The 11,858-nt window shown below is 38.3% G+C and overlaps 1 long non-coding RNA gene across 1 annotated transcript; it reads left to right on the forward strand.

Annotated features, from left to right (window-relative positions):
* LOC139966781 (uncharacterized) lies at nucleotides 1–4,486 on the forward strand. Its single transcript, XR_011792750.1, has 2 exons — nucleotides 1–252; nucleotides 1,711–4,486. It is a non-coding gene; the product is annotated as an uncharacterized lncRNA (long non-coding RNA).
* Nucleotides 4,487–11,858: the final 7,372 nt, after the last annotated feature.

Consider the following 11,858-nt stretch of genomic DNA (forward strand, 5'->3'; position numbering starts at 1 on the left):
TATGATGCGGCGCGGGCTGGGCATGTATTTCTTTGGCTTAGGCCATAGAGCAGAATATTTACGTGCTTTAGTTTAGTGCTAGCCTAGCTTCACTTCCGCCTGTACCTTTTGCATAAAGCTAGCCGTTACCCAGTGCACTGAATTGCGCGTGCAAAATTTACGATTCGCTTGCCTATCACCTGGCAACCTGCTAGGATCTCGTTGGATTAAAGCAAATTTTGGCTAATGAAAAAGACGCCATCAAAAATATCGGTCAGTCATTAGAAACGCAAAATTTCACGCAAAACTCTTGTCCTAACCTAAGTAAGTCAAGCCGCCTAGGCTCTCGGCTTATTCTAGCCTAGCTCAGTTAGGCTCTAGAGGCTTAACAGTTAGGCTACATAACATTAACGTTAGACCTGAGTTATCAACGTCAAGTTAGATAGAACTTACACTCAGTAGCCCATGTTAGTATGCAAGGTTAGGACCTAACTTAGCCTGCAGTTGACAAATTGACACTCCCATCGTCGTGGTAAATTGTAGCCTGTTATTTTGTGGATCAAGCCAATCTTTAACTTTAAAGTTGTTTAACCAATTGGATTATTTCATTGATGATTTTTAATATGATAAATATAATATCTAGGCTAAGCCTAGCGCTATGCATAACATTGCTGTACTATTAGTTCCTTAGCATAGGCCAAGGATGAGTTGATCTCTTTTACACATTCAAGTTACACCCATAAAGCTATATGCCTAGGCTATGTCTTCCTCAAATAAATTGAGAAAAATACATCACATCTCTTATTCCACCACAGGTTTACTGTTATAAGTGCATGAATTGACTTTATGATGGTATAATAGAAAGAATTATACTTGTAAAGGTCGGGCATTGAACTGCTTGAAGCCACAAAAAATTTCCCTAACTTAGCGCACGCCTTGAAGTTGACTGTGTAATTATGCTAAATGTTTGAAATAATCCGAGAAAGTCACAAGTGATGTTTTCTTGTTTCACTGTGGCAATTTTTTGTGGCCATTTCTGGGTTCCAATTTGACTGACAAGAACAGCAATTTACTCGCAATCTAAGGATTGCTGGTCGAAATCCTGACCAGATCATTGTGTAGTTTCATTTATGCCATCCACATTATCTCCTTTGCCTCTCTACTCAGGTTAATAGAGATAATTGAAAACTATTGTTGTATATGGCTGCATCATATGGGAAGACCCCCAGGGGTAGTGTTACCATATATTTGGGTTGAATAGGTGGACACTGTGTGAAGCTTATAAATGAGCTAATTTGCTGCTGTCAAGCGTACTTGTATTTTGAAAACAGAAGTTAATGTTTCCAAAATGTTTCAGTTATAATGATGCATACAACAGAGCCAACAACATCTTCATGCTACTTTTTCTAAGTTGCCAATATCATAAAAGTAGAAACTGATATATTTGAATGTCACAAGGCCAAGACTGTCAAACTTTCAGTACTTTGAATAATAATGAAACTGAACATTGACTTGAAGAACAGTATATTAAAGTGAAGTTCCAAATTAAAAAGTAAAATGGCAAGAACCAGGTAGTCAATTTTATGGTCACTCTCTCGGTTTCACAGGTCCAGGTACCTATTTCCATCACTAATATTTTATCATCAGAACATGTGTTCTGTTTGGTAATGTAGTAAATCATAAATCGCATAAACTACAAGTAATTCTTCCGTTTTCTACTTTTTCATCCAGATAGCAGGATGGGTGATGATATGAATTATGGACTCCTGAAGTTGACAGTGGCAAACCAGCTCACCAAAGCCAAGTGCCAAGAGATTCATATGTTGTTGGGGATCGCGCCAGCCGTATGTGAAAGAACTTGCAGTGGACTGGAGTTACTAAATGAGCTGGAATCAATGGGGCACTTTTCAGAAACCAATCTGGATCCGTTAAAACGAACTCTGAGAACTGTGAAACTTATGAGTGCTGTGGCAGTCCTCGATGGCTACAGACCGTAGATATAGGTCATCAAACTGTCATCGAAAGGTGGACTTGTCGGCTAAATAACCTCTACAGTAGGGATTTATATCCAGGTATCTCCTGGACTGAATGACCTCTGGTGGACATTGCTGGTCGGTGACAAACAAAGTTAAAAAATGATTCTGTTCAGTTATCAAGAATTGAGATCGACATCGAACAGCAATAAGTTTTTATATTGGAATCATGGAAAAGTATGACATCATTTTATAGTAGTAAGAATCACAGATTGAGTACTTAGAGATGAGACATATCAGGTCCTGTGAAAGGCTATGGACACTGAAAAACGAGTTTTTGAGAAGTCATGGATTTTAATTTACCTGAAAACTTTACTTGAGTTCATAAGTGTTTTGTTGCCAGAAGTAATGTTAAAAGTGTTTCAAAAAGCTGTTTCAGGAAAAAATGACCCTTTCCCCCCCCCCCCCCCCCCAATACCACCCACTCCATCCCACTCTCTTATCATTATAACTGATCATGTAGAACAAGGATATGAATTGTTCATTGATGTCATAGCTGATATATAGTTTTTATTTCTTCCTTTCAAATTTGCTCTGTCCAGTGACAAGTTGTACCTATGTCATTATTTCCCGATCCTTCAGCTTAAATGTTTACGTTCCACCCTCCAGTTTGTTTATATTGTGTACTTTGCCTGCCTATTTCATACGCTAGTCTCTTGTGCTCCTCTTCAGATACTTCTTAAGATAGAAACAAAGTCCAGCAGTTTGAACATCATAATTTGTACAAAGATCTACTTTAATAGCTATTGGAGACCTATTTACAGTATGTGTGTGTGTGTGTGTGTGTCTCTGGAGGTCAAAAGATGCCCAAGTCCTAACATCTTGGAGCTCCCTGAAATGCCATACTTGGACTGTGTAGTTTTTACATGTTGAAAGGACGACTGTAAAAGTAATTATGATAAGTTGTTGTTGATCACACTGCTTTCGATCCAGGTTGTATTTCTATGTAACACGTTTTGAGGAATGATTCTTTAAGGAACAAAAATTTAAAAGAAATGCTGAGGCTCATACAATAAAGCAATTGGATTATATATTGGATTTTATATATACAGATCACTAGGTCAGTTCCTCAGATGCAACACACAAGACCCAAAAGGGAAATCAAAGAATCTTTGACCTCAATGACATAAATACAATATGTGTACAAATTCATCAAGGAAGAATGGTGTTGAATGTCATCCAAAGTGCTCTAGTGGTGTTTATATAAAGGTTTTGGTTGCATAATTGGCATTTAAAGCAATGGATAAAACATTAAGAGTAAGGCCTGCAGTGAGGAACCAACATTGTCATTAAAGGCATTGAAGACTCGCCCCAAACAGCGTGCGGCCATCTGAAAAAGTTAACTTTCTGTTGCTTGCAAGTGACGTTCTGTTTGTGTCGCTACAAAATGCAGACAGTAATGAAACGTGATACCTTAATGGTTATCTTTAGCTGGACCTGAGATGCCCATCGCTGTATTGCGTGTATACTGTGCTGTGGGTATTGACAGCAGCTGTATGTACCGACTGTACACTAGTTTCTAATTACCTACGGTAGCAAGCTGTGTGTGTATTTTCTGGGATCGATGGTGGTGTTCAACACTTCTATTACACCTCATTCGAAACTAGGTCAGATTACCGGCATGAGACGTCTCTTTTTGCGCGAGTCTTCACACCCTTTAAAGCAATGGATGAACATTTAAAGTTAAGCCTGCATTGTCATTAAGTAAGCCCTTAAAGGAGCATTCCAGAGATATTATTAGCATATTGAAAATCAAAATACTCTAAAGCTGTAGAAACATTACTAGTACTCATTTTTTTTTTCTTCTTTTTTCTTGGCTTGGTCTATAACATATCAAGACTAAAAGTCTGTCTATGTTATCATCCTTTAAGAATTGTGTAGTATATATATATATGTGAAGGTAAAAGGCATATAACTACTACTTGATGTGCAAAAAACCTATGGAAGTCAAAGATGGTCAAAACTCTGAAAATCTTGAGTGCAGTGTTATACTAGTTACATGATTTATTGATCTCATAATTGGCAAGGTATTACACTGACTTTTTGAGTGCTTTTGTTTATTTTTGAATTTCATGGTAACAGGTATGGGGGTAGGATTGGTCAAAATGTTATTTTTTAATTTCTTTCATCTCATATCATTTTGCTAATTATGTCCATTAAGTGATTAAGCAATTAACATCCCATTGTCTGCCCGAGCATTTGAATGCCAGTGCTTTCGATGCATTGATTTAAATTTATTGTAAGCTTTCCGTTATGAAATAACATTGTGAATTGTGTGTTCAAATTTTAAATTACCAGTGCCTTTAGTGCATATAATGTAACCCTTTTTTGCATTTTGTTTTGAGTACAAACAATTTTGCAAGCAGCTATTTTACTGAAATAATGTGTTAATATATATAGATGACACAATAAGTAATGTGATGGAATTTAAATACTATGTGTTAAGCACTTAATAGATTGAATTCCATGTTGAATCTATTGATTCTGTTTTTTTTTTTTTTGTGGAGGAAGGTGCGGGAGGGAGGGGGCAAGGCAAGGGGTATTTGGAACTCGAATTTTATTTTGTCTTTTGTACCAATGAAAAAAACTTGAAATATTAAAAAAATCACCTTTATATGTGTTGAATAGAAAATATTTTAATGTTGAAGTGAATGATGCCAAAGGCACAGTTTGGGGATCTGGTTTTGAGACTACTTATCTTTTCCAAAACTTGAAAAAAAAAGATCTGTTAGATGTACTATAAAACAGTTGGCCATGAACCAACTTTCATATTTATGTATCAGTACTGCAAAGTGTAGAGATGCTGATCTGGTCAATTGTTATTTGGGGTTGTCATTATGAAAGGCATTGAAGACTCGCCCCAAACCGCAGTACTGTGCTCTGAAAAAGTTAACTTTCCGTTGCTTGCAAGTGACGTTTTCTTCTTGTCGCTACAAAATGCAGACAGTAATGAAACGTGATACCTTGTTTTCTTTTATCTATAGAGCTGAGATGTCCATCGCTGCTATGTACACTGTGTTGTGGGTATTGACCGTAGCTGTATGTATTGACCGTACAATAGTGTCTAAATACCGACGGTAGCAAGCTGCGTGTGTATTTTCTGGGATCGATGGTGGTGTCTAATACTTCTGTTACACCTCATTCGAAACTAGGTCAGATTACCGGCATCAGACGTTTCTTTGTGCGCGAGTCTTCACACCCTGTAAGGGTTGTTAAATGTACCTGTATAGTACATCCAGTCTTGTTAAAGGCATTGAAGACACCCCAAACCGCGAGTGGCCATCTGAAAAAAGTTAACTTTCTGTTGCTTACAAGTGACGTGGTGTCTAGCATTTCTGTTACACCTCATTCGAAACGAAGTCAGATTACCGGCATTAGACGTTTCTTTTTGCGCGAGTCTTCACATCCTTTAAAGGCGTTCGTTCTATATACCGGCGAGTTGTAACACTGATTGAGGGCGCCCATCCACAAAGCTGCTTGTTTGGGAATTAGCCTTAAACCAGGGAGATGTTATGGAATAACAACTCCCTACACTGAACCTGATTTTGACAGATGTTCGACAGAGGCTGTGAGGGCGCATTCATATTAATTGTAGCAGGCAAAGGTACAGCAAAATGCCAGGGTCTTGAACAAAACTGTTCCTCATAGGAAAATAGATACATCATGCATGTAGAATTTTCAGTGATGTATACAGTACTTGCATTCGGAGATAGTAAGGTACATTTGTGTTTCATGGAAACTGATTAACTCAAATACAGAGAAGAATGATCCAGTGACTAACTCTACAAGAAGATATCGTTCGTGGACACAAGTGACCAACATTTTGCACAAATTGCATCAGCAGGAGGGCATGCTCATAGACAGACTGCTGTGCCCCCTCCCTCCCCCCCCCCACAGATGTTACGGTTGCACTGAGTGCGCCATGGTGCATTTTGAATATGATGATTGGTCCCGATGCTTTGGAATCTATCGGAACATATGCAGACGAGTTAGCGTGTGTGTGTGTGTATGTAGCGCCCTAGCTTGTAAACACGGTAACTCAAGAAGGAAATATGTGATTGATGTCATACTTGGTCAGTAGATGATTATTGCAATAATGTTATTGGTAGGGCTCTTGCATATTGAGGAGTGGGCGGGGCTTAATGTAAAATTCTTAAAATGTCAATATCTCTGCAATTGATGTCCGATTCTAGTTCATACTGGGTATGTTGTTGTAACTACATAGTAAGTACATGTTCTTTGCCACACCAATGTTACTAGATCAACTTGATATTCAAGAGTGGATGGAGTTTATTTGGGAAATCTTCAAAAACAGCTTGGAAACACCATATCTCAACAAACAAGTGGTATCGATGTCATATTTGGTAGTGTTGCTCATGGTCAGTAGATGACCCCTATCGTTTATGGTAGGGCTGTTATACATATTAATGAGTGGGCGGAGCTTAACGTAAAATTATGAAAATGTCAGGATCTGTTGCCCCATTAAGTTCATACTGAATATGGTGATGTAACTACATAGTAAGTACATGTCTAACAACATTTGTAACAACAATTTTACTTCATTAATATTCATGAGGGGACGGGGCTTAATGGCAAATTTCAAAACCAGTGTGTAAACATGATATCTCAACCAAACCAAGTTGAATGGGAGACAGATGACCTATACGGTGAGTAGATGTGCCCTTTGTTTTTTTTACTTTGGTTCCCATCTCATGAATATTAATGAGTGGTCAAGGGCTTATCAGAAAATTCTGAAAATGTCAATTTCTCTGCTACAGTATGTCCGATTTTGTTTATACTTGGTATGGTGAAGTAACTACATAAACATGTTCTTTGCAACAACAATTTTCACCTCATTAATATTCATGATAGACGGGGCTTTATGTGAAATTGTCAAAATACAGCTTGTAAACATGATATCTCAACAACCACAAGTTGAATCAATGGTATACTATAGAAGGTAGATGCCTTGTGATGAGTAGATTGCTTTTGGTTCCGATGCCATTAGTATTAGTGAATAAGTAGAGCGTAACGTAAAATTTGGTTCTTGCTGGTATGGTGATATTGGTACAAAATGAGCACATATTCATGATATTTCCATGTTTATATCATTAATATTCATCAAATTGCAAGAAATAGGTTTTGACACAAGACAAGAACCAAATATTCCGTGATTCTCATCCTTGACATATAAGGTTTGTCACACTACATTAATACAATCAATCTTCTTGTTTTTTGTGTGCATATCATGAATATGAATCAGTGAACATTACTTTCTTAATAAGATAACTCTGATATAATATGTCCAATTAGCTTCATACATATGTACTTGGATAATACAATGTAAGTACAGTATATGATACAGTACAGATCATAAACTTTGACCTCATTAATATTCATGCATGTATCTATTTGTATACGATGTCAATAAATAGACTGCCAACATGATAACTGATTCCTGGTACCTTCTTTCATATATTGCCGCATTAGTCAATACACGACCCCTCTTCATTTTGGTGTTCACAAGTTCATAAATATCAAAATGTATGGCTTTCCTCACATTATGAATATATTTGGTCATCGGAACCACTAAACGTTTTCGTTTTCTGGTTGAGGCAAGCCGTATAGTAGTAGCTGTACTGCAAGTTGCCGTGATTGTAGACTCGCGGTCGCGACCAACATGTTTGTACAGGGGGATGGGCGGGGCTTATGTTTTATCGTCCAGGGGAGGGCAGTCTCTCTTTGAGATGTTTTTTTTTGTTTGTCAAATGGAGGTTGCGTGGATGCGAAATGGCGCTATAACTGTTTTGAAACAAGGTAAATGAATTGTAAAAGAAAAAACAATATACTTCCACTTAGCATACCAAATAGATTATAATATCTTTCTTTGTTGTGCTAAGTAAACTATTATCTATATATGACCAGTACGGTATATCAAATTGTTTACCAGTACATAGCTAATAGTCTACGTGATGGTTGACACACGCCGGTATCTCTTATCTCTAAGTATCCTTTGATATTGACGAACATGGACCCGTAGAGAGAATATGATATGAAGTTCCATTAATGGTCAATGGTACTTGGACTATACAAATGTACGGTATATCAGTACGGTATATCAGTACGGTATATCAGTACGGTATATCAGTACGGTATATCAGTACGGTATATCAGTATGGTATATCAGTACGGTATATCAGTACTGTATATCAGTATCAGTACGGTATATCAGTACTTTATATCAGTACTGTTTATCAGTACGGTATATCAGTACGGTATATCAGTACGGTATATTAGTACGGTATATCTGTACGGTATATCAGTACGGTATATCAGTACGGTATATCAGTACGGTATATCAGTACGGTATATCAGTACGGTATATCAGTACGGTATATCAGTACGGTATATCAGTACGGTATATCAGTACGGTATATCAGTACGGTATATCAGTACGGTATATCAGTACGGTATATCAAATTGTTTACCACTACATAGCATGATAGGATGCCGTGTTACTGTTAGTTGACACACACCGGTATCTCTTATCTCTAAGTATCCTTTTAGATTGACGAACATGGACCCCTATAGAGAGAAGATGATATGAAGTTCCATTCACGGTCAATCGTACTTGGACTATACAAATGTGACGGCATCAAAAGTAAACTTGTTCAGACAAACATCGTTTCATGTTAAGTTTATAGGATATATATATATATATATATATATATATATATATATATATATATATATATATATATATATATATATATATACAGGTGCGTATCCAGGGGGGGCGTTGGGGGCGCGCGCCCCCCGGGTAAGAAAAAGAGAAGAGAAAAAAAGAGAAGAAAAAAGGAAAAAAGAGGGGAAAAAAAGAGGAGGAGGAGAGGAAGGAAGGGAAAAGAAAAAGAAGAAAGAAAGAAAAAGGAGAAAAAGAGGGAGGAAAAGCAAAACGCGAAGACACCGGGTAGAGAAAGAAGAACAGTGACATCATTACAGCGCTGAAGGGTAGCCAGTGACGGATCAATGATTTCGTAAAAGTGTGACTCACCCTACCCCTTACACCGACAACTCCATTTTTTGACGTTTCCATTTTCCTCTCTCACTAATGATCTATATATATACTATATATGGTCTATCATAGCGCGTGTGTAGAATTGTGCTATGAAACCAACTGTGGCTGATCTCGAACTCGACCGTGTCGTCGGGGAACATGACGCATTTTGGGATGGGGGCGACCGCCCGCCCCCCCCCCCATTCAGCATTTTTTTAAATGATATCGCTAAGTAATTTCAAAATAGAAAGTGCTTAGAGGCAACTTACAAGGCCTGGGAAGTGTCATTTCCAGCGATCTGGGAGACATTTTCGGCCAAAATTTGCTTGTACGCTTCGCGCTAACCTATGGTGGCGCTACGCTTAGATAATTTGCCTACAGGCTTCGCCCCTCCCTTGGCAAATTCTTCGCTACGCGCCTGTTCGAATTTGTAACGCAAACAGCAGATATCACATCATATCAATGAGCATGAAAATGCGTTCCAGGATGAAAAGCCTCAAAGCTGTCCGACTTGCCTGAAAAAATAGCCAAAAATTTTCGCGCGCGAAGCGCGCGTTCAACGTGTTCATGTCAATATCATATAAGCAAGCATCGGTTATTACATCGCATGCCATCATGTACCGTACGGTCCGTTCAAATTGCGCAGTATACCGCGGGATGCTAATGTAAACAACGACATGTCACATGTAGATGTATAAAAAGCATGGAGGTCCAATTATGTCAAAACGCTCTTTTACATTAGTAATGGCGAATTAGGGCCTGCACCCCCGCCGCGCAGTGGCGGAGCGTCCATATGGTCAGGGGGCGGATGCCCCCCTGACGGACTCAAATGGACTGCTGGCGCCTTTTTCAGCTCTTTACCACTTTTTACTTATTCGTGATTATTGACTTTTTTATTGCGCTCTCATCTACTTATTGACATTTGTCACATTTTGTTGCTGTAATTTGGCGATGACACCTATTTATTCTTCGTTTATCTGCAAATTAGCCAGGCCCGGAGAGGGTCATTTCCGGCGATCTAGGGAGTATCTTTACTCAAAAAATTTATGTACGCTACGCGCCAACCAGTGGTGGCGCTCCGCTTAGATAGTGTCGAAAGCGCCCCTTCAGACCATTCTCGCCACTCCTGACCAATACCCCTAGCTCCGCCACTGCCGCCGCGCCTCCTACGCCTATGCGTGTAGTGTTCGGTTTCGGAAATATCTGCTATTTTTTCATTTCCTTCAACCAAGTTTTATAATAGCCGTTATAACAGGTTTTAATATTTGTACACCAATAAATTAACTGTGTCTGAATTTTCGAAAATTTCTGACCAGCATTCTACATCACACTTCCCTCTACTCGTGCAATTTTGACAGGTCTGTTAGGGGTTGAAGGAAGTTTTTTCTATATTGGTTGTCCATAGATGAAATTTTGTACAACATTATGGGTATGTTTTGAAGTGAGTTTATTCACGAGAAATGTGAATTTTCAAATTCTGAACAAATATGGGGCTCAAAACCTTGAAAAGTGGGGCTGACGGGTATTGTGGGCCGCGACGTAGAATCACCTACAAAAGCAAAGACCCACAGGAGATGCGATCAGGTCGAACATGATGTGTACCGGGTTGACAATCTTCAAAAAGGTTATGGATGAAAAAAAAAAAAAACTATTAGGAAAAACTTGGTTCTCAGGCAAAAAGTGTACATCTGGTTGGTCATTTCAAGCCCGAGAAGTGCCGTTTCCGGTGATCTGGGGGGTTTCAGAACAAGAAATTTTCTTGTACGCTGCGCGCCAACCGATGGTGGCGCTCCGCTTAGATAGTAATTCGCGCCCCCCCCCCCCCGGGTTTGAAAATCCTGGATACATTACGTAATTGATGAAATACATATCAGTACTGAATCAAAGAATTTCCCCTTTTCTTGTTTTATTTTGACGAGAGGTATTCAAATTTGGGAAGTGCGCACGGTTTTCTTCATTTGTACCAATGGAAATATTGGCAAAGTTACGAACATCGATTTTATGTAAATTACATTTACAATCGAACGATGACTTTAATGATATAGTATGGAGATCTGTAAGCCTATAAAACATACACTACACACACTGCATTGCGTTCAAAAGTGATAGGTTCATTATTATCAAGATGTATAGGAACCGAATCTCACTGCGTTATAGTGCGATAGAGCCCGGACTATAGGATTAAAGGGCTCACTGCTCTGATTTTAGAGACCTTATATAATCATTGGTCCGAAGCTCGCGTACCAAGTCACCAATCGTTTCGCCGCTGCTGACACCCCCCCCCCCCCCCGCATTTATTTTGCCATCAGGGTGTTTGTATTGCATTGTGGTGTTATCTACACCATTAGAACCTGCATAAAAGATGAAAATAATGGATGGAATCTTGCCATAATGACTTAACGACGGTTAAAGAGGGCACCTATGGCAAGCCGTTTTAACATTTATCTCCGGCTTATTCTACCTAAGTATAATTAATTCCACTTAAGTAGAATACCATTAAGCTCAAGTGAAATTAATTGCACTTAAGTAGAATTGTATTTTACTTAAGCTAAATTGTATTTCACTTAAATAAAATACAACTTCACTTAAGTAAAAGTATCTTTCCTTTTCACTTAAGCTAAATTGAATTTTACTTAAGTAAAATTCAATTTTACTTAAGTAGAATACAATTAAGCTTAAGTGCAATTGAATTTAGCTTAAGCTAACTTGAATTCTACTTAAGTAGAATAAAAATGCACTTAAGCTGAATATAATTGCATTATATTTAAGTAAAATTCAATTCTATTTAA

This window comes from Apostichopus japonicus, chromosome 1 (genome assembly GCF_037975245.1).
Source record: "Apostichopus japonicus isolate 1M-3 chromosome 1, ASM3797524v1, whole genome shotgun sequence".
Lineage (NCBI taxonomy): Eukaryota > Metazoa > Echinodermata > Holothuroidea > Aspidochirotida > Stichopodidae > Apostichopus > Apostichopus japonicus.